This window comes from Bombus affinis, chromosome 15 (assembly GCF_024516045.1).
Source record: "Bombus affinis isolate iyBomAffi1 chromosome 15, iyBomAffi1.2, whole genome shotgun sequence".
NCBI lineage: Eukaryota > Metazoa > Arthropoda > Insecta > Hymenoptera > Apidae > Bombus > Bombus affinis.
This window is the reverse complement of record NC_066358.1, coordinates 2,323,163-2,347,407: the sequence shown is the minus strand read 5'-3', so window position 1 is coordinate 2,347,407 and position 24,245 is coordinate 2,323,163. Positions and strand designations below refer to the sequence as shown.

Genomic DNA, 24,245 nt, shown 5'->3' with positions numbered 1-24,245 from the left:
CTGCACGAATTTTCGAACTCGATTTCCCACGAAACTGCGACCTCCACAAAAAAATGTCATTCTACGTCTTCTGTCCATTTTTCCATGCTATCGCCGGCACAGCGGCTAATTCCGTGCCGTCGACCAAAACCGTTCGAATCTTTGTCGGAAAACAACCGAAACGCGCTGTCAAAAAATTTCTAACCGCTCGTATCGGCCCGGAAAATCCCCACCGAATATAATCTCCGATAAATAATAGCGGCAGAACAGTGGACGCGCGCTTTCGAAGGAAGCAACAATCGAGCAGCCGCGGCGCAAATACGGTTCATGTTCCAACGAAATGATTTTCGATGCAGAGCGAACAGAGCGAGAGATGCGGCGACACAGAGTTTACAGGAGAAAGAGAGGAAAAATCTATGCAGCCTCGCGACTTGACCATTGTACCAACGGGGACCCCATGTTCGTCATACTCATCATTGTCACCATTGTCATCGTTGTCATCGTTCCCTGTATCCGCTGGCTGCGCGAGCGAGCGTGCTGGAACGAAGGGTTCGCTGGAATAACGATCGACTGTTCTCTATGCTCGTGTTCCTCGGTGAGTCCCTCTCTCTCTCTCTCTCTCTCTCTCTCTCTCTCTCTCTCTCTCTCTCTCTCTCTCTCTTTTCCTACGTGTCTCTTTTGCTTCTGTATATGTGTTCCCACATCTATCCACGTGAATGTATTTGTTCATATACACATGCACGATACGCTACCCACGTGACCGTGTATATAGAAAACGTGTACGCGTGTATGTATAATATAAGCATTGAAACGCGGCGTTTTTCAATTTTGCAAGTTTGTAACGTCTATGCGGGACAATGGAGCGGCCGTCGAGCAATTTTTGCATTGTGCCCTGCCGGATGAAAGAGACGAGAAAGACGGACGATAGAGACGGGGAAAGTCCGAACGAAACTTGCCGGAAAAAGAGACGCGCGCGGTTTTTATGCACATGTCGAGGAGAATCTGTACAGAAAGAGAGAATTCTCTCTGTTTCTCTTCTCTTTCTTGCTTCTGCGTGTCTTTTTAGAGTCGCGACGACGCGACGTTCCTCCGTGGAGAGCCGAGTCGCGCGCGAAATGCTAATGCTAATGCACGTTCGTTGCATCCGAGTAGCCGGATAAATTCGCGGACGGGGCAGGACGAAGAGTCTTTTGCACGCTGGCTACTCGGCTCGCGCGAATTCTAATCGCGCATTTAAATATTCATTCGGACGACGACGGCTCCAATTGAGCCTCTGCCGGCGTCGTTTAGCAACGGGTCGGTGTAATAAATCAAGATGGGATAGTTAATAAATTAGTAAGTCACTAGGCTCAGTGGCGCCTTGTTCCAAGGACCTAAACGAGTTTCCATGTTCCTTCCGTGACACGTGTGTGACTACGGTCTCTTGGGTTTTGGAGATCACGAGTGTATGTGGTACTTGGGTCGTTGACTTGTTTGGGAAAGTTTCAGGTTCCTCGTATTCTACTTTGTCTTTCTTGGTTTTTGAAATCATCTAATATCTCGGTTTTATAAAAAAATTTATTTTATTATATTATAATTTATTTTTATATTTTAGAGGTTACGAGTATGCAGTACCTGGGTTGTCAACTTGAGTGGAAATGTTCAAGGTTCCTGGTTTTCTATTTCATTTTGGTTAGGTGAGTTTTAAGATTATCGTATATTTAATTATACAATTTTTGGAATTTTCTCACATGATATGAAACTCCTATCCTAATCAAACTTGAGAAAATAAAAAGAATCATTGTATACTTCCAGTTGCTGATAATAAAATTAGCAATTATAAATCCATTAAAAGCGGACATCCATACCCTTGAAATTTTACGTTGTATAAATTTGCATAAATCATCTGAGTCTAGCAATATCTCTCCAACATAATTTCTCCCTATTCGAATTTACCAATGTTCAAACTCCCACGTATCAGGTCTCACGTGGGATTCCAAAGCTCTTAATAGACTAAAAATCAAAAGATAGAAAAATGAATAACTCAATAACGTAGAAATGACGAAGATGAGTAATCGATCAGCAGCCATTAAGTCGCTTAAACACAATCTTTCCATTAACTTGGGCCATTCGTCAGCGTGTCCGGAACGCGCGAGCATACATCAAAGCCTGGCACAATGGTCGCCGATATATGCAAAGTGACTCGTGCAACATTCACTCGAGACACCCACGCCGTTGCCAAGAAACATCTCGACACGATGCAAAATCCTTTCGCGTGCTCGTCAGTGCCCTTCTCAAGACTGTCGTCATGCCATTACCGTCAAATTACAAACGCACGGCGCTCCCTTGGGTGATAGAAAATTATGAAGACGAACAATGACCGCATTTTTCTTGTAAAAAATAAGAAAGAGAGAGGTAGAGGAAGAAGAAGAAATTCCACGCAGCAATTGAATTTCCTTTTAGGATACCAGTAATTCTGCCAAGAGAAATGGCATCGAGGATCGTATGAGCTCTACTAATTTTCTGAAGGTATGCTGACTTCTTGCGTGATTCGAGAAGTTAATTAACCTTTAGTAAATATACCGCTATAACAGTATCGATGACGTGAAAATTGTTTCTTGTATTCATTTCATCGATGAAGAGTGGGGATAGGAAGGAGAGTACTTTATGAACAAATTTATAAATGTTTTGACTTCCTCGTTTGAGGAAGTTCAGTGATTTTATGGTACTTTGGATTATATGGAAATGAACGATTATGTTGGGATGTTATTTTGTTATTCTTTGAAATATACATTTTGGAAAATTGAAGTAATGTAAATCATAAAGTAATATTATGTTCTTCTTTTACATCTGATTTTTCAATTCTAATATTCGTTTTAAAAAGTAAAATAGTCTAAAAATATAAACAATACAGAGATACAGATAACAGTACAGTACTTGCTTTATAATTTGTGAACGGTGGAAACAATTTCGTTTTTCACTATACTTTTCATTGCTGGTCCTTTTTATCAGAGTGTAAATTTTATGTTAAAAAACAAAATTTTGTTAGGAAAAATGAAGAGCTCGCTGTAACATCTAGAATTTCCAAAAAATATAACGAATCCTTTCTAATTCCACTTCTTTACTAACCACAGTCAAAAAAATATGAATTTCAATTATAATCATCCCGTTCGTCCCATACATCAACTGCCTTCTACATAACGAAAACAGAAAAATTCCCGAATGCAATAAATCTAAAATCCCAAACCGACGCTCATCACGCGCATTGGGACGTGTACGCTGTACAAGCTCGACGCGCATTGGCGGGCACATCGGTTTTAATTAAATCAGCTGTTAATCATAGAAACGGTCGGTTCTAATGCCGCTAATGCCCCACGCGATATCAATTTCTAGTCAATGCGACCAGCCAAATTGGATCCAGCCGACTCTCGATTAAAATGTTATCATGGCGAATCCGTGCCGGGAATCTGCATAGAAATAACAAGCTGTCCCGCGACGAGGCTTGTCCAACCCGCTTTTCAACCTCCACCCTCTCGTTTCTCTTTTTTCTTTCTTTATTTTTTTTCTTTTTTTCTTCATTCTTCATCTCGAAGCGGGAGCAGCCGGTCTATTTTTCAGTTCGCTGTGCCAGAAGTCGAGAGATCGCGACTGGCGGAAGCCAGCCTTCTTATTAGCAACTGTCGTGGACGGGGGATCGCGCATCCCCGCGCATTCTCGCTCTTTTTTCCAGTCAACGGAGAGGAAAGAGCGTCGGTCGGGAGTCGGTTTCGCTCCAACCCCCGCAACTCCCACCGACCAACCCCTTTCGCCCCTTTCGCGCTCGTCTCTACTTCCGCGACGGCTGAACGAGGGAGGAGCAGAACGGAACCAGTGTCCTGGAACAACGGAGGGAAAGAGCCAGACGGGACACGGAGGAAATGATGGAAAGACGGGACCGGAGATCGGACTCTCCTGCGCACAGAAAGAGTAAAGGGGTGAGGAGGGAAATGAGAGTAGGAGGAAGGAAATCTGGCGTCTTTGAGTCGTTTAATGGCTCATAGATGGACAATGTAGAATTTTCGGGGTTCGTTGTTTGGTATGTACGATATATCGTTGATTGAATGTTGAAGTTCAATGTTGCTTGAATGAAACAATGAATATTTGAGGTAATATTATAGGGTTCTTTTGTATGATAGGAATAACGTGAACGAAATTATGTAAGTCATAAATTACGAGTTATCGAGATTAATAAATTCTTTTATATGATCGATAAGTGAGATTCTAGAAGAGAATACTACAAATTGCAACCATGTGATTATTCCATTCGACGTAAAATTGTAGGGTTATAAAACTGTAAAATTGTAAGATTCTAAGAAAAGAAGTAGAACTGTTAGAATTTCTTTCTAAAATTATTGGATATTGGATTATATTGTATTTTATACATAGATAGTAAGCAGGAACATTACTGGTCGTTTTTACACAGCTTACATTGGAAGACGCGATAAAACCTCTAACTCCGACTCTGATTTTTAAATATCATATAAATTTAAAATATTATATAGAAATCAAAACATCGATATTTAAGATTTTTGATATTAAAGCATCGAAACATAAAAGTTAGCCAATTTTCCTTCCAGATGACGAAGCAGATATTAATCGGAACATCTCGGAAACTTGATACTCAATAATTTGTAGAATTTAATACAAGATCATGTAACCCAAACATTCCTTTAAGAAACATCGTTTTCTCTTAACGAAACGAGACTTTTCCACATCGATGATCAGTCTGATCTAATGTGGGTATAGAGACTAGGTTCGAAGTTGTTTCACCTGTAGGATATTTACGGCTTTTTGGGGAAAGCGGATCAACGTTGTCGAACTTGTAGTGTTTCAGGCCTGTTTCTAATGACCTGATTCTTCGATAATTTGATGTTACCTGAGATACCTGAGAGTTTCGTGGAATGCGATCGCTCGGGACAGGTGTCGATGTTTCCTGATAAGAGACCTGTGATCGTCGATAAGGACTCACGTAAAATCCTCGACATGGGTAAGAATGGGATTAACAAGTTCTACAAAACGAACAGTTGTAGTACAAAATTTCTCTCAGATAAAATACTTAGTAGGAAATAAAGGGTAGTTTATTTAATAAAATTGATAATTGAAATAAAATTAAAATAATAAACATTCCAGCTTATAGTTTGAAGAATTAATTCGTGCATACCAAAACAATAGTTTTCTTGAATTTAAAATTTTATATATATACGTTTATATATATGTTTTCATACAGGATATTTTTCACATTTCTCCTTATTGTTTCAACTATCACACTCGGCACATTTCACTGAAAATTCATATTTAGAACGCTCGAAAAATAATTCATAAAATATCATGTTTAATATCGTAATTGTAGTACATAAAATATTATATAAAACATTGCATAAAATATTCTTAAGAATATCTCTTTTGTTCTTTGATTTTTCATTCTTAACAACAGTTGTATATCTCATTCTGCAGAACACATGTTATAAACCCAGTCTACCCTTTCATACACATTTCATTTAAAATTCATATTCAGAGCGGTTGAAAAATAATCCCGAAAATCCCATCAAGAGATCGACGTGTACATCCGACTCGCAGCGACCCTTGAAAAAAAGCAAGAAAAAAACTAGAAAAAAATCCTCTGGTCAAAAGGGTGTCCGCTCGGACCACGAATTACCGCTCGAGGCGGGATTAACCACCCCAAAACGAGGTTACGAAAGCACCCCTAAACGACCGTATTTTTACCAGCGACGTTCGCCTTAATTCTTTATTACGGTCACAGTAATAAACCGCCTCGGTTGAGTTTCCCGTTGGAAGCCCGTCGAACAACGAGGCTCGTTCGAAGCTCACGCGCGAACAAGCTGTTACGAACGAGAACCAGAATACGAGAAGCTTGGACCGGATGAGGAAAGGGGGGTAAAAGAGAAACCACGAATAGCGGGATATAGGATGAAGAGAAGCGTGGAGGAACGAAGGAAAGAGAATCTCCGTCCGTCTGTCCGTTCATCCGTCGGTGCTCGTATATCTCATCTGCATAGAAACAAGCTCTCCGGGACAATGGGGTCCTTCGTCCATTCTGAACACTGCAAACACGGTGCAACCGTGTTCCCCCGGACCAATGGGAAAGCACTTCAGTATGCTCTGCTAACCCTTTCGACGCGGGGACCGGCTATCATCGAGAGACCGCGGTTATCCTTTGTGTATCATACAATAATTTCGTACCTGGTAACGTTGCACGGGGGTTGCCGGCACCGGTTGGCCAGTCTGAAAGACACACACAAGCCATTATATACGCGTTCTACACGGATCTATTTCCCTCATCTTTCTACCTCCATTTTTTCTTTGTGTCTTCTTCTTTCCTTTCTTTTCATTCTTTTTTCTCGTTTCGTTCTATCTGTTTGGTCGCGCGAACTACTCCGTGAACCGTGCTGGAAAAATCGTTCTTTCCTCTATACGGCCTCGCGCAGCCCGCGCTTATAAATATGAAAAGCTGTTGGAATCGAGTTACCAGCGCGATATCGAGTAGCAATCGGCCCTTTGTGCCACGCCAGCGACCTACCCTCGCCGACCACCCCCTCTTGAAATTGTTTCTTTGATCGCGAATTTACTGGAATTTTTACACGTCCCTGGCAAGTGTAAATGTAAGTGTCGTTCGTGTATGGACGCGTGCAACGTGTAATGGAATGGTCCTTTTTTTATAAAGGGTTGTTAGATGCCAGGCGAAAGCTGGAACTGGAGGGTTGCGAATAATTTAGCGCCTTGGTTCTATGAGTCTGATGGGTTTTTGCATATTTGGTTTTATTATAATATGTTAATTTTTCGATTGACGATATATTTTACACTTCAATTATAAACGTAAGATAAATATTTCGCTCATCAAATTTAATAATATGTTTCAAATCTGTAGGTGTCTATTCATATCTTGTAAGTTAAATATCCAGCAGGAAAACGATGATTGTAAACCGTAGAGTCCTCTCATTCCTTATAACGTGCAAATATTTTTTAATTCTCCACAATTCTTGTGTTAGAAAACTATTAAAATTAAGAAGATATTATACTGCCCAAAGATTAATCCACCAAAGTTCCACATTCAATCCGCCGTAAAAGAAGCTTTGCCAAAACCTACTCCAAATATTGTCTCACATAAAACAGAAGAAAGTGGGATATTTAATCCACAGGGAAGAACGGAACTGGAAGTAACATCGTGACACCGCGAACAGCGCATGAATGAAGTCCACGGAGCGCGGCGATAGGAAGCTGAATTGCCTGTCTGCGGTGAAAAGAGGAAAGGGCAAACAAAGTTGTTATCGGTTAATGCCACGGAATCCGCTGCAACTGGTTTCTCCAGCTGTGGCTCTACGGACAAGCATCTAACGCGTGTACTCCTATATATCCTCTTCCTCCCTTCCATTCCTTCGTGCCTGTTGTTTCTCGTTCTTCTTTCTCTGTGTACTAGCAACGCAGTTCACAAAATTTTCGTTGCAAGCCCAACGGGAATACGCGAGCTAGATAAAAGCTCGTTTTCTTCTACGGATGCACCGGCAATAAAAGTAAAATTCACCGCTGCAGTCGCGTTCCTCGGATTTCTTCCCCACCGATACTCCTGGACAATCGTTCCTTTATCTCCGGTACAAGGAATCGAGATGTTCAGAGTTTAGCGATGCCTGCAGTTGTACACTCGTATTTTCGTGTACTTTGTGGAATTCTTGGGAATTTCGAGTGACTGGAGATGTTGGTTCTCGGAGATCTTTGTTATCTTCGATATTCCGATTGGTAGAACGAAGATATTAATTGCAGTTTTAAGCGAATGGTATTCCCTTGTAATGAAAGATCCGTTTGTTGCAACGAACTATTGTTGTGCGATACTTATATCATGATATGTGTACAACTCTTTAAGAAGGGAATAATGAAACTGCATACATATCTACATGAAATACAAAAATGTATACACATATTTATATAAAAATAAAATATTAAATCTCTCCCAACTAAAATAAAATAAAAGTTTAACTCTAAACTACTAAAATTTAATTTAAAAAAAAGCAATCAAATTTCCTCCCTCAGCTTATCCTTCGTTTTAAATACATTCAAAAGAGCTACACGTAAATCCATGCGTACGATCATCAAAATACATCTCCTAGCCTATCGCTCTGTAAGGATCTACATAAACGAACGGTAAACATGGAAGGAAATACTAAAACTGGCTACTCTTCGTTCCCGAAAACTCCGTCGATCATCCACAGCAGTAGCGTTATTTGCTCGAGGCAACTACGTAATTTTCGGCCCGCGGATCTCAATCCGTCTGTTCAAGAGGGATGGAACGATGGAAGTGAAAAATTTGTTAGAAATTCTGAAGGATCCCAGTAGAAAGTTGTTCTCTCGCCTGGCGAGCCTTCGCCTTGGCGTTTCTCTTCGAGTGTAGCACGCCATCTTGGACCAGCCATCCTCTTCCTGCTTCTTGAGCCTCCTCTTTTTCGTAGTTCACGGTTAGATGATCGCCCGCGTGAGCCTTCCAGAAAGTTAGCCGTTCACCGTGTTAACCGGTGCCTGCGTCTACGGCCGGTAATTAATCGGAGAAACTCGGATCGTAAACAACGCGGCATCCATTAAGATCCCATTCATTAGACCGGAAGTGGGCGCGGGAGAGGCGGTGGCCGCCTTATCTCGCCACTACCTCTGGCAAAACTGCAGTCAGCTCGAGGATACCTCATGGAGGACCTCGAGGGGTGTGGACGGTTGGTGGAAGCTACAGACGGTCGAAGACTTTCAATAATTCTTCGGAATAACTTTGAAGCACCGGAGACGGACTGGCGAGTTTCTCCGGGGAACTTTCTCTCTCCTCTCTCTTTGGACCGCCATCTTTTTCTTCCGGTTTTCCACGCACAAGTTTCCCGGTCCTCGTCGGCTAGCCTTCTCTTATCTTTTATGCATTATTGGACGAATGGCTGAAAAGCAGCCGGGGCTAGGCTCGTCAGCCTTGAACCCCTTTTCTCTCCGAGCTGGCCCCATTCTCTCATATTTCGGAACCAATATTATGCTAATATCACACGGTGTACCCGTCTCATGAGATACACCGATGTAAAGGATCTGTCGTGTCTGTCACGGGCTTTTGAATAATTTCATAGGTGGCCGGGTGTGCGAAAAAATATTAAGGACTATTATTAGTCTGATAGGGTGAAGCTGGAGTTTGACAGGCTTTCAGACGAGGATAAAACTCTGGGGTAGACTTTCAGATTCTTGGTGGGTGAACGAGTTTTATGAAGTTTCGTTATTGTATTTTATGTGGAACGTGTACATCGAGTTTTTGGGTTAAGCTTCTTTTAAATTATACAATTTTACTTTCAAATGAGGATTTTCATATTAGAATATTTTTTATGAAATAATGGCGAATATAGTGTCTCTAGGACTTCTTTTATGAAACTTATTACCGTTAGAAAAATTATATAAGGGCAGCAGAAATACCAATACACTATATGTTCATCCTATCGCAAATACTATTTATAGTTTAATTAAAGGATTAAGATGTTTCAATGATTAATTTAATATTACGTGATTTACAAATAAAATTGTATTTTTCCTTGACAACTAATTTTAATAAAGACTAGAATTTCATTTACAGATCACTAATTTAGAATTGATTTTCATACCTAATAAATAAACCATATAAAATTTTTAAAGTACATCTATATTAATTTAAATTAAAATGAAACTTCGCTTTTCATCTATTAAATAATACCTATCTATTAAGTAAATCTATTAAGTAGTATCAAACCTGTTTCCTGTCCACAAAAGTTATTTTCAAATCTCCTGTTTATCTTCAATTTATGAATTTTAATAAAACTCATGCCCGTGTTCTCTTTACTAATCCCGTTTCGCTAATTTTAACTCATCACGGAAGTCGACCGTCTGGAAATTTACCAACATCGCGAGAATTCGAAGATCGGTGTGTAAAATGAATGACAGTTTCCTTTCGTCACGTATTTGACATCGCGACGGGGACAAATGAATTCCCTAGAGGTGATATCTCGATCGACTAAAATATCTTCAGTGACGACCGGTGAATATCTAAATAAGCGACGATAAGGGTACACGTTATCGTTTAATCGAACGCTGAATTGAGGTTGTCGCTGCTCGCGGCCTACAATGTGATTTATAAGAGCTACTTCTCAAGGAGAACCAGCGTACAATCTGGTCCACATAAGTAGACTTTCAGACGTCGCGACGTTAGATATTTATGGATCATCCGTGTCGATCGTGTTCATTTTTCTTGGTCTCGTGATTTTTTTGCATCTTTTTTTAGGTATCCATGAGGTATTAGATGTCTGTAATCCTGTTCAACATCACATCTATGCATATTTATTACTGTACATATGCTGTAATTAAATATACGAAATTTTTTTAATCCTCATACCAAATATATCTCGATAGCAAAAAAATATGAATTACAAACTTTTAGTTTCTCCGACAAGAAAAATTAATAAATTCGAAATGTTCAATGTAAAATATAAAATATAGAAATCCAGGATTTCTCAAAATTTATAATAAATCGAAATTGTTATTTCACATTCAAAGCTGTATATACCCACGCATATGTTTGATTCGGGCATACAGAATTCCTATCAATATTTATAACTTTTAAAATCAGGTTAAAACCTTAATTTAATGCAATATTCCGAGATCCGGCAGGAAAATGCGAAAATTTAGTATAAATTTTAAACATGAAATATTCAAAGACATGGTTTCTGCATTATTAACCCATTAATAAATACTGGATAAATAAAATCACGAATAAAGAAATTCATAATTTTATCACGAATCCAGAGCAGTATGTATTACGTTGTGACTACAATACGTCGATTCTTTCGCTCACTATTCCAACATTCTCTATTTTTCACCTCTTTACAAATTATTAAGTAACGTATTCTCTTTATTTGGAGACAAAATATGTGTAACGTTCGGCAGCCGTTTGTATTACAGATTGAACGGTCAGATGGATTCAACGATGGTTTATCCACGGAATCGCGAAATACAAAATCACGATTGATATTGGCTTGGGAACGAGTGAATAAAACGCAATTCAACAATTATTGTTTGACATAAATCCATAGCAGGGAATAAAATATTTGAGTGAATGCAAATGGTATCTGAAATGGTATTTAAAGAACAAATAAAACCGCTCGTTGCTCTATCTGGTAAATGCGTTTGGCTATGTTTATCCAAATAGCGCTTTTCACGAGTTCCTATCTGACTCGAACATAATTTATATTTCCCATACTCACAGGTCTTAAAACTCTTATCGATTGGACAGACAGCGTGAAACTTCTTTGAACTTACCTGAAACAGAAAAATAGCTATCACTTAGTATAACGGGAGATTTAAATTGCGAGCTATTTCATTGATTTTAAGCAATTGTATTTTAAGCAATTTGTTTTAAGCAATTTTGTTATCACCAGGAAAAATCTATCTTATATATAGTAATATAAAACTAATATATGTATATTTAATAAAGGTGCTGTCATATATTGTTATTTCGTTTTTAATAATCTGCTTTTTGATCTTATCAGTCAAGGTTAGCTTTAAGTATTCAACTGGACCATAATAGTTATGCAGCTAATAGTTAGAATGGTATCTATTCATAATAAAGACAACTCACGTTAACATTGAAAATAAACTTCTACGTGATAAGAATTTATAGTAATTATTTATAAATATCGAAACACCCAAATTATTACTTAGCAAATTATATATAACTGCGATTCGTAGTGAATGACACCCATGTTACTATAAAATTTTATACTAATTACTTGTAGTATTTCGATAGCATATAATTTCATTAAGAGAAAAAGGATATCAATCAGTATGACGGGAAATTTGGTCGTTATAATTTATTTCACCGGTTTCGCAAGTAATAATAATTTACTAACTAATAATTTGGATTTCAATAACCTTTCAATAACGTTTATTCGAAAAAGGAATATCAATTGGCGGGAATCGTTATAATTTATTTCGCCGTGATCGCAGTTAATAATAATTTACTAACTAATAATTTGGATGTTTCGATAACGTTTGGAGTTTATTAAAAATTATGGTAGGATATATGGCCACCGTGTATCGGAATAAATTAGAAATCCACGCGGACACACGGATAGGAAAGTTCGTCGATAAGGACACGCCGATTCGCATACATATTCATCGGAAAAAATACTAACACCTTCAGTCAGTTTATCAGCATAGTAATTAACTTCGTCAGAGATCTAAGGATTCGAGCACTATATCAGAATAGATTTGCATATTTATACGGTCTGCGTCCGAAAGTTTCGTCTGGAGGCAAGAACACTGTCCAAAGCGAATTCTCGTTGGAAGGCCGAGCCCGATCAAAGGTTTGAGGACTGTAATATTGTCTGGGAATAAATTTACGATCATACGGCTATCTATAATCGAAAGTCTATAATGCACGCGAAAACATTGATCGATTCCGAGTCTTACTGGAAAATCGCCTTGTAATATCGTGGTTCGATCAACTTATAAAAACGCCTGTTTCAAATTTGCAAATCTAAATTAGGTATGCGTAGCTGTTAATCAATTGAAATTCGTATCGATAAATATAGTTGTTCTCATTATGTTATCAAAATACATATTAATACAAATTACGTATATTGCGTATTGAAAGACTGTAATGTTAAGATAATATAGGATCAAGATTAGATTGGGATTGAATCGACATGCACAAATGGCACAATGAGTCAATATTTATTTAGTTTCTGCCACATTATATAGATCGAGCAATCTAGGGTTCTATGAAGCTGAAACTACGTCTACTTCACTAATTCACGCTGTGTTTGAATTCTAAGTAACTTGATATTGTATTCAGTCTACAAAGCTAAATTAATTATAAACGTACTTATATAAATGCGAAATACTAGATTGGGAAATAATAATAGTAAATCGTATTTAGTATTTTTCTTAAAGATGTTTTATGGTATCATGAAGGCACTACAATTTATAGAATGTAATTAACAGAGTGAAATATAAATATTTATAAGTTTCAGGGCATAGAACTGCTTTGCAATCCAATTTTAAAGAAGTTCATACCCAAGAAAGATGAATAAATCTAAATATATTTAACTTATGAGAGCGATTAATAAATCTTAAATATTCAACGCACAAGTTTAATGTAAATCTTAAATATTCAACAGATAACACTTCATATTTATAATATTTGCGTAGGTGTGTAATAAATCCACCCATTGTCAGTACTACGTATTAACATATCAACAAAATACGAACCCATCAGTTTCTCAATAGAGATTTATAAATCTCCAATGCCCAATAAACAAAATTTTACATTTATAATATCTATATAGATATAAGTTCATCGAAATATGCCAAATATTTGACACTGATTAATATCGTGCATTAAAATTCCAGACAATATCAGTCCGTCAATCTTGTCAAACTTGTCCAACAAACAAGATTAAGGGGAACAGTACATCTTAAGAATTCAAAACACAAGACATAATCTTAAATATTTGACAGACAAAATTCTACTTTTATAACGCTTACGTTCCCAATATCTCATTGTCGATATAATTATGATGCCAAATTAAGATCCTAAAAGACAATAGTATATCATATCCTTGTCAAATTTCTCCGACAAATCATAAATATCCAATTCACAAAACTAATGAAGTATTTAACAAATAAAATTCTACATTTACAATATCTACATACTAAACATCTTATTGTCGATATCACATATCAAGGTATGCTAAAAAAAAAAACATATTCAAAAAAACATATTCTGCAACAAAAGAAATTAATAATTCTAAAATATTCAATACCGAAAACTAACGAATCTTAATTATTTAATAGACGAAATCTTACATTTATAAGAGCTACGTATACGCAGAATAAATTCCAAATACCGATAAGTATCATGCTATCAATCTCAAAGTTTCTCAACAAGAAGGATTGGATGTGTTCACGATAAACAGAATTTCACAATCTCCACATATAACATATTCATCATCGTGAGCTGTTAGAACTAAATATAACAAACATCTCGTTGTCAGTACCACGCGTCGTCAGACCGAAAAATACTCGTCGGCTCGAAACTAGTGCAACAGCGTCTAAGTACGAACATGATGCTCGTATCGTGACAACAATCCTGTACAAACACCAAACATCGTCGACATTGTGCATCAATCTAACTCCAGTATTCTGAGCGAAAAGTTAACTCTATGGAATATCGACTATTTAGAACAGAAAGCGGCAACGAGCCGAAAATTCCGTCAAGCGCAGTGGCCCAAGCCAAAGAGCGAAATCGAGTGTGGCCAACGCCGAGAAAGCTTGAACTGGAAAGCACAATAACCGTGAAAGACCGGAAACATCGGGAAAACTCGATACGGGTGTTCGAGCTAGAAGCATAGCCGAACAACGATCCCCAAGGACGGCTTGGTTCTCTCCCACATTCTCTTTCTGCTTCCCTCCATGCTCTCTCTCTCTCTCTCTCTCTCTCTCTCTCTCTCTCTCTCTCTTTCTCTGTCTATCTCTTTGTCTTTCTCTTCGCTAGATTTCAATCAAACTCGGCGCGCAACTTGGCATCGCCTGGAGCTAGCGCGACGATAAACGTCTTAAGCTCGATCTGCAACTTCGTTTCGACTATGTCTACGGCGATTAAACGGAGGCAAACGGTGGCTGCAATCCGAGCAATCGTTTCTGTACTGGGTGTTTCGAACGTCCCGTAGAATAATCTGCAAGTGTTCTCTTGGCATTGCAATTAGGAAAGTTGAAACGCTTAAAAATAGTCAAAACAAAGTTTGCACCGTATTATTGGAATTTGAATTTAATTCTATTGCAGTAACTTCGGTAACATTTTGCTATAGTAAAGTTCATTATTCGTTCAAATTTCGGCTACTATCGTCGAACTATAGGTGTATGTTAAACTATGTAGTATAATAGATTGTATCGTCCAATTTTAGTTTCCATATACGAAGATATTTACTGGATGTTGCAAAAGCTCTGTTGAATAATCTTGCAGGTCTTATCTTAATATGGTAATTATCAAAATTGGAGTACTTGTAAAACAACAGAAAGGAAGTTTGCACTGTGCTATTAGAATATGAATGAGATTTTTTAAAATCTTTGCGACCACTATAGCCATGTAACTATAAAAAGCTTTGTAAGCTATGTAATTATTTAAAACTTTCATTATCTAAATATAGACTACAAACTAAATTAAATATCCTAAGCCAGACTACTATGTTTTCTACCGGCCACCACTGGTAGATTTAAATTTCCCGGAACGAAAGATTTCCGAATGCAAGAAAAAATCTCAAGATATAAAACATTCTGCAAATCCCCCGTGTAGCTTTCAAACCAATCCGTAAAACCCGACGGATCTCGATTTCTCGGGCATGTGGCGAACGTACACACTCGATTATCGAGCGAAGGTCGCTGCTAGCGTACGATGGCACGCTTTTAATCACCGTTGGACCGGATTCGAGAGGAGTCGATAGCACGGGTCTCGTTGGGCCTTGCGCGGGACACTCCGAAACAAGGGTTAAAAGCTGCGATGGGGTGGAAACGCGCAACTGCAACCTATCTGCCCAGGCATAGAGAAAAGCTTGTACACGGGACGAGGGGAAAGTTTGAGGGGTTGCACCGTGGAGGGTTAGAGGCAGGACTTCCAAAATGGAACAATTGAAACCGGCCGCGATTCGGGCAGGTACCCTCCTGTTCGCAAGTTCAACTGATTGGGGCTCCGATGGTGAAGCTTGAGCTTGTTTCTTGTCCTGCGTTGAGAAGGTTGAGTGTAATTAAAGATTGGTTTTTGAGCTACTAAAGGGGTTGTTCTAATGAAACTCTTGCATTTCCTACAATTTGGTAATTGGTTATTGGGTAAAACTGTTAATTCGAGATATTTTACTTAGCATAAATATTACTGACTTACCTATAAATCTCTAATATCCTCCAAAATAGATTATGGTTGCGTCGTACATAATTCAGCATCATCAAGAGCAACTCAACGTTCTAAACCTTATCCATAACAGAGACGCCAGAATAATAATAGGAGCGTACCGAACGAGCTCAGTCTCCGGCATTCTCGCCAAAGCAAATCTAATACGACTGGAATTCCGAAGAAAATAATACACTCTCCTATGTCACCATATTCGCAACAATCAAGTGCATAAAATATTAGTAAAACCGCCCAGTTCACATTACATGGAAAAAGCACATGCAGTCAAGCCATTTCACGTATGAGTTCAAACTATTCAACTACATAACTACACCACATTTCACTAAAGCAACACCACATTTCAAGGACTAAGTGGTAATAGAGACTCAAAAGACAAACACCTCATAAAAACAAAGATAAGGGAAGAATGGAACAACTGTCAGAACCGCAACAGTTTTTTACATAAATCCAGAAGAAACACACATGAAATAAGTCGGCTATGATCTTTGTAACAACAGAGCAGACTCAATGACTGAAAACCTATGAATATTGCAACACCAACAACACCATGGAACATCTACTTTGCTACTCTATAAAATCCGAAGACACAAGACGTAACTTCAGGATACTCAACGATGTACAGTCACTTCTATTATAACTAATAAAACACAATGTAAAAAGGCTTTAAGCTTCCTAAAAGAAATAGATCTCCTGCGCCGTTTATAGAAACGTACGAATCGTACCAACTTGCTAGATAACTAATTACTTACTAATTAACAACGCTAACTAGGATAACTGTATTAAACTGAGTATGTAAATAATATGTAACATTTATATATTTATAGGATATATGTAACTATAGTCACTAATACTTTACCAGAGAATTTACCAGACCACAAACAATAAATAAAAAAAATATTGCTTGGTATGTGTATATTAGGTCGTCCGAAAAGTTTCTTTCGTTTTATAAGGAAATAATGGATGCACAACATTCTCCGTTTTACATTATTTTCTCGAATTACGTATGATCCATTTTGTTCTATCAAGATAAAGATTACAACATTCGACAGATTAGATTTCATGTTTGTACAAAGATGCGTTGTTGTAAAAGGCGTGTCCGCAAAGGAAAAATACTTTCCGGAGAACCTAATATATTGTCCTGAACTGTGTGTTGTCTGGTATTATTAATTGCATGATTTTGTGTGAGTAATTAGGATTACGGTAAATGGAAGAGCGGTAGTATCGCTCAATAATACTGCAATTTCTATATCGATGTGTACATGAATTATTGTACAAAATTGGTTAGGGAATGAAGCTGCTAGTTTAAGAGGTTTTCATTGTCGAATAAAAATGTTGCTTTTAGCTGTGCATTTTTCTAGTACTGTCAGTACTAGAAAATGGTTTTGTGTGAGAAGTTGATTATTTGGTAAATAAAAGACAGGTAGTAGATATCGCTGAATAGTATTGAAATGTTTGTATCTAGGATTTCGTAATTGATTATCATATTAACTTGAAATGTTCAGCTCATTTCAGTGAATATATTAATTGGGGTCATGTATAGTTTTCTCTTATTAATCGCGCGGTTTTACGTATATGATTTAAAGTTTAGTATTAAACTCTATACGAAACACGAAACTGCTATAATTTATGAAAAATTTAAGTTCAAATTGCAGCTGATATACAAAGCATTTATTCTATAACTCGAAAAAAAAAATTTTCGAGTATAAGCTAAAGAATCTCCAATAAAGTAATATTCTGAAAAACAACGATTTCGCAGAATCTCGTGAGACCTTATCGAATAATTAATCGCACAGTGGAACTTCCGTATTCAAAACGAACGCCGTTCACCTCAACCTAATTACACGCTCGTTTATCAAAGCAGCACCTCTTTTCTACATCATTTAACAGCAATATCCAACTCCATCCTCGACTTCAACCTAATTTTACTTACTGACACGCTACAATACAGAGCAGAAGGCAAATTATATAACGCAATCTACTTGAAAATCTTCACCGTGCACCAAGCACGTATCGGAAGTTTCAAACTGATCAAAAAGAGCTAAAATTTCTCGGAAAATCAAAAGATCAACTTCCCTGACTAAAGTTAAACAGTTTTAATTAAATCCACTTTCATTATGATATAGTACTTTTATATTTTAAATCGATATAGTCAAGAAAATACAATTAAATACTCTATTATTATTCAATATTACACTAAGACTAGAAAAACTACTGTTATATCTATAAGCTTTAAAATGATTATAAATAACATCAAGATAGTAGGGTTACAGAACAGTAATTGATTACGGGATTGTAACATTACAATAAACTTCACATAGTGTGAAATCTTACGAATGATAGTTCTTAAAGGTTAATCATAATCCACTTCTTATTAATTTATATACTTGTAAATAACAGAGTAGTGAATTAGAAATAGTTGAGATTTACTTTATGCTTTCTTATATATTTATTGGATTAACAGTCCTGTATCGCTACGACGGCGATAGTAGATTGTAAAAAGACTTGGACCGTGCATCATCGTTAAGCGAAGACTTCCGGCGCAAGCCGTTACTGAAATTCCTGCGGAAACTTCTCCACCCTTGACCCTGGAGATATATCGTGAAAGTTTTGTCAACCCGAAAAACTCATCGGCAACTTCTATTCGGAGTGAGGGTTCCAGTTATGGAAGAAGAAACGGCCGCCTTGGAATCAGCGAAACGGCAATTTATTCGCTTCTTAGAGTCGCGTAATGCCAGATCTAGTTGAATTTTATGAAGCACTGTTGTCGAAACAGAGTCGAGTAAGAAGGGGAAATAATTTTCTGAGGAAGTGTTCAGCAGCTATTGATATCTTCGAATCTTGCTCGTCGATGGTATCCATCTTTAGAAAACGTAGGAATGTGATTTTTGAGAAATATGTTTCGTAAGAAATGGAACGTTACTTAGATGATGAGTTGGGAAATGTGAAGTTCTGCTAAGTAAAAGTTCGATGTTGATATCTTTGACAAAAATTGTATTGGCAGGGAAAACTATTATCAGGCTATGAAATTGTATTCGATCACAATGATTCGTTATACGAGTTCAAGTACTTTTCAAACTTCCTATAACTCAATCTGTTTTCCTATACTTTCACGATACTTGATAAATTTTACACTACGGCAAAAACTATTATTTCCATCCGACACTTTTGAGGAAATATGCGCCGCGTGCAACTAGCTAAATGTGAAATTGCTTCTCTGAATGTTTACAGCAACTGGCGATGTCTCACCTCGGCAGTTTTCCGAAGCAAGATTATCTCGACAGTTTTACGGCGGTAAGCCGTGGAAAGTCTGCAACGGAGGTTGAAAGAGGAACAATCATTATCCGGGCTCACGCGACAGCGGAAGCGAGAAAGAGGCACATCGAAGGTGTTTCCGCCGATCCATTTGTCGTTCTGGGGAACTCGCAGGCGTCGGGAAGCAACGCGCCCCCTTAATTATTTCTCCTTTGCCAAATGAACGTAGCTCTCGTCTCGTGAAAGCGTCTCGAGACTTCATGAACGAGAAAATTCCTCGATACTATTCCTCGGTAGAAATGAATTGCGTAAAGTCAAAAAGGAAGAGAGAAGGACGGAGAGAAAGAAACGTGACGGTCATCGCGATTAATTAGATCGACAGAATTGATCGGGAGCCAATTATTTGGCGCTCTCTTCAATTAAGAAGGAGGCGTCTCGAAAGCCTGCGAAACGGGCGTCGAATTAAACCGAACTAATTGTGCCTGCAGCTAATTAAAACAACGCCGCCGTAAAGTTACTCGAGCCACCAACCCTCATCTGGCCGTGAAAAGCCTCGAGACACACCTGGGAAGCGGCTAAGAAACCGAGTGTACGTGCGAACTCTCTCACTCCATCGATGAGCTTCCAAGGAAAGAGATGTAAGCGAGTGGAAAAATTTAACGATAATTTGGTTTAGTTCGGGATTTTTTGCAATTCTTGCAATTGGGAATTATCCGATTCGTGTATTTGGAAATTATCGTAATCGATTTCCGTACATTTGAAAGTTGTTATATTTAATTATTGTATATTTGGAAATTATCTAATTGCCTTTATAAAAATTATTTAATTCCTGCGTTTGATAGTTAGTTGATTCTTCTATTTGGAAATTATCTAATTCTCTAGTTCGATAACTTTTAACTCTTGTATTTGGAAATTATTTAATTTTTGATTCAGGAGATGTCCAACAGCTACGTTTGAAAATTATTGAATTCTCGTCTTTGGAAAATAGAATTTAATTCTAGCGTTTATTTTGAAATCCATTTATTTCTTTCATTTTACTGATCCGGCGAATTAATTATTGATCCTTCGTGTTCCTTTAAAAAGATGTCTTTCCTCTTCCAGAGAATATTTTTCCCTTCTTTTCCCCTTTGTTGTTCCTCGTCTGTGAAATTACTTATTTAGAAAGAAAAAAAAAAATAGTGTTTACGTAGAATTTACAATTTTAAGAACATTGTTTTAGACTAGCATTCGCTAATTTTCACGATTCACTAGAAAGGGAAGGAAAATTCACTGAGTGAGCTTAGAATGAGAATTGTGATACTGTTAATTAAATTTCACTGAACTTTACCCACAGCAGTACTTTCTAGAGAAAATAACGACAGGACTATGCTACTTTCCGACCTACTTCCGCTACTTTCCATGCTTTTTCGAGTACAAAATCTTTTTTAGCAGCAGCTCTTCTATGCGAATTCTTCAGAACGTCACATGCCTTTTTTTTAAATTAATTTTTAAAGCATCGTATTACACACAAAGAACGAAAGTATGCCAGTAATTTAACTACCCAACCTCCTCTTTATTCACTTAAAACAAACCAGTATAATAAGTAAATAATATAAAGAACTAGAGGATTTTAAAATTTTATTCATCTTTAAATCATTTTCGACAGGCTAATTAAAAGAAAGGAAAAAGAAAAAATCCTTTTGCTAATTGGAAAATTTCCAGTAAATGGAATTGATCAGTTACGTCTAATCGACGTTAGCAAGATTAATACTTTGGTCTAAAAATTTAATTAAAATATAACACGAAACAAAAAAAAGACTCTTATAACAACTACAACATTTTCAAAAAGCAAAGTCGGCCAATTTATTTTCTAAGTGGCTCAATTAATACCTTCAATCTCGATGAATCGATAGAATCCCCAAGGAGCAATGGGAGTTGAAAGAGAAAGGGTCTTCGTTCCTCCAAACAAATTCATATTTCACGGTGGAAGGTTTTCAGGCTGTATACGTGTATTATGGTCGTTCGGTGAGGGAGCAGGTCAGATAAAAGTGAAATACGCGGGTTTACTATTGAAACACGGCAGCCGTGTCTCGCGATAAAGATAAACGAGCAGAGAAACCGTGGCGAGGGATCTTGGCTCGTTCGTCATTCGACGTCCTCCTTTGTCTCGTCTCATTACAATAGATCAGCTTTGACGATTCCTTATCCCATTTGAATCCACTTCCTCGGATGAACGATAAATTCCACCGAGTATCTTGTTTTTCGCCACGAGATTCTCGCCTCTTTCTCTTTGAACGCGCTAGAAACGCCTTCTAGAAGATTACTTTGAGGTGGTTGTAGCATTTCGTGAGTAAACAATGTGCTTCTTCCAATTGCTACGTGGGATTGGAAAAGATAGAATTAGTTTAAATCCATTTTCTTTGAGAAATCTTAACGTTCGTTTGGGGTAGATATATCATTTTTTTAGATTTCAAGTAACATTGTCGAACGTAAATTTTAATTTCAAGTAGTCATAGTTGAGTGCATCTAATTAAAGTAACATCTCCCAATCTAAATTTTAATTATAATAAATATTATTTCAAATATATTACAATATTGATTTCAATATGAAGAATTTTTCAATGTACAATTATACTTCTAAATGAAAAATAATCTAATCTTATAAATAATCTGAAATGCAGTTAAACTGGTATTCTATCTCTCGCAAATTCTGACGTATATAATTAGAATATCAATATTAATTAATAATAGACATATAAGGATCGCTATCGCTCGAGAAAAACGATTCCTATATGGATTATCGATGTTTCCTATATGGATTAATGACAAACGTTAAGGGATAAAAAGAGGCAATTTTGTTGTAAGATTTTTGTACAAAAACTCGGCCCAATAGATGAAGGAGGCAGGTCGACGATGGAGATTCAATTTTGTACGGACGATGATTTATTTTCGTCTTACGAGGATTTATCTTCCGGAAGCTCGTTGTATTTTACAACGTCATCTTCCATTAGGTTCGCAATCTGCAGGATCCCGGGTTGCCGGGATTAAACTGGTCGAATCTAATCGCGTCTCCGAAACCTGCATCAATCACTCGCAACAAGTTGTCACGCGTAGCTGCATCATTAAAAACATAAAACAATTAAAAATGAAAACACGACCGTTTAATCTAACATCATGCTAAATCTTAAATTTCGTAGGATCTTCGATTTATCTTAAAAATTTTCTCTTTGGTTTTAGATTGATTCTTTAACAGAAGCTGTCGTTCTCCATATAGTACAGTCGAATTAAACATGAAACGTATCATTTCACAAAAAATATTTTAATAGATATTTTATCATTTATTATGATCAAAAAACCTAAAAATCAGTCTTTGATAAATAAAGAAAGAACCTAACTTTTACAATGAAGAAGCACTTTTTAGAATGTTTTGAGCCTAATATCTAATTCTGCTAGACAGTCGGACGGGTTAATCCATCTGACTCGCAGTACATTAACATCTCATCAAATTCACCAAGACCATCGAGCCAGTCCAGTGGCAGATACTCATAAAGCGATTATCTCTCCTCATTCACGTGCGCCAATCGTCCGGTCCTAGAAACCGTCCTAGATCCGTTCGGAATTATCGAGGAAGCTTCAGAATGTCTGAAATCGTCGGTACGATCCCACTCTAGGGACCAGACGAGAAGAACGGAATCATATAACACGGTCAGGGAATGCAGAGTCGATGTGTGTGCATGCGTCGAAGACAATCACGGCGAAACCCTTTGGGCCAATATTGACGCAGCCTGCTATCGCAATAATGGACAGACGCGTAGGGATAACGCGATGCCGCGCGCGTATATTACGCTCGTGCCTGTGTTTGGACAGTTGCACGCGTGTGCACGCCACGAACACTCGCGCCATTGTACACCTCATAGTTGGATGCCACGCGAGTTCCGTGAATCCTAGGTTTCTCTAGCCACCCACATCATCGAATCCTAAATTCTGAGAAAGAGATCAGTACGTTGATCGTTTCAGAGTTTTCCAACAAGAAAGATGAACAAATAAATATCATACATTTTACGTTTTCATGATTAGATCGTTTTAAACATTCGGGTTTCGGTCATGCCAGCAGTACGATGCATTTTACATTGTTTGTGAAAATTTCAGTTCACTTTTTCAAGGCAGACCTGAAAATTTTCACGTCATTTAGCTGTCCATGCCGAGTTATAAATATTGGAATCCTCCTATATCGATTCGTTTGATTTTAATAATTTGTACTATACTTATTTCTAGTATAACACATAGGGGCACCAAAAAATATAAGATCTTCAACCTTCCGTCGAATCATCAAATAGCCAGTTCTGGATTTGGGAAAGAGGCATTGCGTGTTTTCTTTGGGTGAGAGGGATTTGCGAGATTTATCCAGCACGATAGAAGGTTTGCTGAGCAATGATCAACCCTAAAGGGTGTCTTAGGCCAGCAAATGGGATTCTCGTGTTGACGAGAACTGTCAGCCTTTTGTTCTATTCTGGGGAACTCGACGAGTTCGCGGGAAATTTGTTTGCTCGTGACATACCGGGGTGGAGTATATGATGACTGGTTATCGATGCTATTGACAACTACTATAGGGATGATGTGGCAGCGTGAATTTCTGATTATGAGTCTTTGTTTTGAGTTTTGTGTCTGTTTTTGTATCTATACAGATAGCGTACACTTGTATATTCAATCTCATAAAGTATTTAGGTATATTCCTACATAAAACTTCATTCTTCTAAAATTAGTCAAACGCCTTAACTCGTTAATCAATCCCAGATATTCAAAAAAGAACAACAAACTCGTTCTATAAATCTTTACAGATAAATCTGTATATAAACTTCACTTCAATCTTTCCATTAATTACTTCGTATATTTATCTTTACTTAAATGGAGCTTTGGTTCAGTTCACTCGTCGCAATAAATCAGATAATGTCGAAAATTCGAAGTCGTATTATAATTAATAGACAGTACAGATTTCATAGTAGATGTTTTTAGGACTTATCGTTCTAAATTTAGTCAGCCTTTCTATTTCCTCTAACAC

General features: G+C 37.5%; 1 protein-coding gene across 2 annotated transcripts in view; it reads right to left on the bottom strand.

Moving 5' to 3' along the window:
• LOC126924910 (protein slit) overlaps positions 1-24,245 on the bottom strand; it is a 588,806-nt gene that overhangs the window by 307,231 nt on the left and 257,330 nt on the right. The gene's annotated exons all lie outside the window — the stretch shown is intronic.